The sequence below is a fragment of the Apis dorsata genome, unplaced genomic scaffold (genome assembly GCF_000469605.1).
Source record: "Apis dorsata unplaced genomic scaffold, Apis dorsata 1.3 scaffold_99, whole genome shotgun sequence".
NCBI classification, from domain to species: Eukaryota; Metazoa; Arthropoda; class Insecta; order Hymenoptera; family Apidae; genus Apis; species Apis dorsata.
Genome location: NW_006263397.1, coordinates 1577333 through 1582546, shown reverse-complemented (window position 1 = coordinate 1582546; position 5214 = coordinate 1577333).

The window sequence follows — 5214 nt, the reverse complement described above, 5'->3', positions numbered from 1 at the left end:
TCTCTCTCTCTCTCGCGAGATGTTCCAATTGTCAGTTACACTTATATCGCGCTCTTACCCGGCTAATTAATCGTGGCAAGGTAAATAACAGCGGTAGGAACGTAGTAAACTGTGCAACCTGTTATTTGCACCGAGCGTGTGTACCGGTTGATCCCTGACTGGCAAGAAACTTAAGTCTAACAACCAAGTCGACATTAAAAGTTTACCATTTATGGAAACTATACAGTGTACAATCCAAACTTTGTCTCGTCCGTGGAATTTGCAATTGGGCAACGACGGCAAGAACAGGTCCACGACGATGTTATCCAGACGATCGAACGACTATCCTATTCACGATGCATACATCTGCAAGAAAGAAAGATATATCGATCGTTAGAAGAATTTACATTTAACGGATTTACATACCCTGCCATTTCGATTTTTACTTTTACGTGGGTGCATAAAGTTATCTGAAGAATAGATTAAACACGACGATTGATAACGAAATTGTCTGTCGGCTTTACTTTAATGAGAGAGGTCGAAGGGAGTTTCCTTGGATATCTCGGTTAAAATGAAAAATAAAAAAGGACCGATTAGCTGAGTGTCGAAAGTTCAACGAACGAGACGAGAGATTCTTTCTTTTCCCGAAGATTTTAATATATTTAATACACGTCTGATGATGGTGAAACCATTTTATATAAATGTTAGTTTATTCTATTTATTCGTTGAAGGAGTTTTTGCTAATAATTAAATTTTCATTTCAATTTAGTTATTAATTGTGGAAATATAATAAATCGTTTATATGGAATAAAAGTTGGAAATGGAAAAATTTGAAATTCTATACGTAATCGAAAATTAAGAAACGTTTTTTAAATTCCACGCTCCATTTCCCCAATTACGAGGGCTTGTGGGCGTGCTCCCAATTCCCAGCACACAGAATGACCTATATTCTTTCCTTGAACTTTTCTTCAACCAGGTTTTCAATTACGACAATTACTTTCTATTTCGTTCGATCTCTCGGATGCAATTAGCTTCAAAGATTGAATTTTATTGGACACCGGTGAAACTGGTAACGTGAGAATCGTTATCGCGAAGGTCATTTGTAAATTATGCATGCATAGGTACACTCTCGTTCATAAATAATGGGATATCTATTGAAATATGTAACTATAGATTCACTCACGGTTAAATTATTGAAGAAACGATTAATCAATCAAAGGACTCGTATTCAAAATAAAATCTAAAGCTTAGAACAAGAATTCGTGAAGAAATGTAATAATAATTGACAGTTATGTTGTATCCTTATATTCTTATGGAATTTTTAGATATAAAAATCTAAATATAGAAATACAATAAAATAAATTAACAGTTACGTTGCGTTGTTTCAGATTTGAATATTCGATCGAGAAATATGCAATGGAAAGTTGGAGAAATCCAACCAATAAAAAAAAAATCTTAAAAACCGAAAGCTGAGATAATTGATACTTAAAAATGTTTCGGATATAAATAAGTAAAAACATTTACTTTCGTTAAATAATAAATTTCAAGGAATTGATTTATATTTTCATAATACTCTGTGACACATAAATATTTTCAAATGACAAATTTCATTGGATAATTCTTTTTGCTATAAAGCTTCCTCAATATTTCTTCTACAAATAACTGTCCACAAATAAACTATTCCAATCAAAAATCAATCCCTATCGAATCGAAAATCGTACAAGCATTTCCCTTCTCCCGATAAATTCCTTCCAAAACCTCTCAACTTTATCTCTCCCAATTTTTAAACCACGGTCTAAAGCATTACACGCTTACATCGCCTCTCCACCAATCCACCACCGTGAATAGAATGCTTTCTACTTTCTATAAATCGGCCGCTAACAATCCTCGAGGTCCGCGATCTCGCGTGCGAATATGAATTTCTGCGCGTTATCGCGGTGTTACGAGCCACGGCGCATAGGTCGCGGTGCACGTAGAATGCATACGTGTATTAAACGAGCCGGCAACTCGTTCGCTTTTGCATTACGCAAGAACCACGCCTAAGTCGGAGCTGGTCGGTGCACCGACCGGCCGATCGCCGCGATCCGGACCGATCCGGACACAGCTCTGACCGGACCTCTTTTCCGTCCAACCGCTCGAAAATTATCCATGGAATCGCTACAACGCTTGCTCCCTCCTTTGCAACGAAGATGCGTTCGTGCGAATCTTCAAAGTTTGAAATTGGCGCCCGTGTGAATGCAAAATGGCGACCGCTCTTCTCGTTCCAACGATTCGAAAATTATCTGATATTTCCAAGATAGATTTTGACGACGTTTAAAGTTTGAAATTGGCGCCCGTGAATCCAGCCAATTGTATCTCTTTCTTACTTTATCTTTGTAAATGTATAAATGTATGTGATATATGTCTATTTAAAACGAATTGGAAATATTTAAAGAAAGTTTTCATTTCGATTTCATTTCTATTTCTTTATATCTTATCTTTTTATATTTATAGTTCGATATTGTTTATGTAATTTTGTGAAAGTAATTATTTATGATGCTTCAATAAATTAATTTTCTAATTTCTTCATTTTGTAATCTTGATATAATTTTTTTTTTAAATTAAAATTATCATTCAAACTGGATCCAAAATGGTCAATTTCCAAGTAATTGTGGTTTCAAATCGAATAGGAAATATATGAAATGAAAATGGATATAATATTTAAATGGATGATTGTCTTTTTCAGCTCAAAGTTTTATCCATCTAGTTTTTAGCCAATGGTTCGCCAGGCGTGTCGAGGTATCGACAGTTCGTGTTTAAACGACGGTGACTCGAAATAATCGTTCACCTTGACCAAGCCACGATTTCAACCGCGTGCTAAATCGAATTATGCTCGATTTCTCGTGTCAGGATCTAAAAAAAAGAATAATGCACATTCGAGAGAATTGTAAAATTACGCTTCTTATACCATTATATTAAACTGTACAACTTAAACTATTGGTTTCGTGAATTTTATAACTTTGAATTTGTTTCGCGAATGTTTGACGAGTAATAAAATTATTATTGAAAAAACTTTTAATTAACAACTATTTATCCCTTAAGTTATTTTTGACAATGAAATCAGTTGTTTCATTTAAAGGATTTATCTTCCCTATATTTATCGATCAATCTCAATCGATATTTCGATTAAAAATCTTTCACCTTTCGTTCGTATAACTGGAAACGAAAATACATTATCCAACACGTCAAAATAAAAACGAGATATATTGCCGCGAAACAGATTGCCCCTCTCATCCCAACCTCGCCAAACGTTGAAATTAATTAAACTGAATAATGATCCCGTGGACGAAATTCATTATCACGAACGATTCTCCCCTTTAATCGTGAACGTACGATGATGAATGACTAACCGAATTCCTAGGCTTATCGAAAATCGAAGCCTGGCACAAGGAAGGAAGGGACAATTTCGATAGGCCTGCAGGCCTCCCAGGAGTCTTAATTAAGCCGAGGGCTTGGAAAATTAAGCGCTATTAGAGCGAGTCGCATAATTGGACCGTGTCGATGCAACGCGATCTGAAAAACCATAGTTGATTGGCCACGGTGCCCGATTAGTCGCGGCCACTGGCCCCCTTCCGTCAACTGGACGCGAATGCATTTTCCGTTTCGACGCTGATGAAATCGAGTCGAGTGTTTCTCCGGATATATACCATCGAATATCGGATCGTTCCGCGCCAAATCTGTGTTTAAAGAAATAAAAAAAAAAAAAAAAAAAAATAAATAAATCCCTGTTGTCAATCTCTTTTTTCCTCCGATATATTTAATATCCGATACTTTGATTAATTTTTTTTATTTATTTCAAATCTTTACCCACGATTTTCCATTACCTACGAAACGCACACACGGTGGATTTGTTCGCCTCTCACCGGCCGCAACGTCATGCTAACAACGTTATCAGAATTCGATCGCTCGCGAGGTCGGAGCGAAAGGCTCGAGCCACTCGCGAACAGATCAAGAAATTTCAACGAGAGTTGTCGTTCCCGAGGAGAGCACTTCTGCAATGGCCCCGCCATTAGCTCGGCCATTAGCACCGCGAATAACAGAGCTATTGAACCTTGAATCTCCACTTCACCATTTGATTCGATTTCACTCGTGATCGACACGCGCCAGGTCTGCTTTACGTAACGCTCGACCACCTTGCGTATGGAAACGCGTCGCTTTGTACGTTCAATTTTCCGTAAATGTCCCCTTTCTATTGGCCAACGATGCGTGTGTATAAATATTTGTTCTTTGTTTGTGTTTATGTAGGTGATCGAATTTTTATTTTCATTCTCCTTTTTTCTTTTCTCCTTTTTTCTTAATTTCATTTTCATTAAAATGTCAAGTCAGTTAAGAATTAAATGGAGAGTTGAGAATCCATTCTTGAAATCAGAGAATATAAAGAGGAAAGCTATTCTTTTTTTAAATATCAATTTTTCAAAATAACTTCCACGTGACTTATGAATTATTCTCAGTCTTCTAATAATTGACGAACAATGAATCTTTTCCCTAGATTTTTTTTTTACTTATTCTATCATCATCGTGTTCCAGAATATTAAATTTAGATTACCTTGAAAAATTATGAATATCACGTTTAATTTCTGCAAAGTTTCTTTAATATGTCTCTCGATATTCGAAATTTTTATTACTTGACAAAGAATTCGTTCACTTTCTTTATCACAAAAAAAAAAAAATTTACAAAACAAACAGCTGGAAACAAACTGTTGAAACTTAAAATTAAACACGTAACAGATTACTACGTCGTGCAAAATTAAATATCTTTCTGCATACCTACTACAATCAATCGTAATAAAATTCATTCTCTCCCAAAAAATTGCATCGAACGAAAATTTCATCAAACGAAAATTTGTTTTATTCGTTCTCTCTTATCGATCACGAACGTTTGCACACGCATACGCGGATATTTTATATTGTCTTTCACCACGAGGTATTCAACCACGAGGATCAAATTTTTTATTTTCCAGATCGCAATCGTAAACGAGGAGGATCGTATCCGATATCATCGGTACTTGTTATGCGCGCACAGAAGCTCGTCTCCGATCCTCGAATCGCCATGAGAGCGTGTAAACATTTCGCGGGGAAAGCTAGGAAGTTGCACGGCCGCGCGAGTGAAATCTCGCGTCTTTTTATTTTTGTGCAAACACATCTACCGACCCCGATCGCGTTTCAGCCACGTGAATTCCGCACGCGTCACTTCCG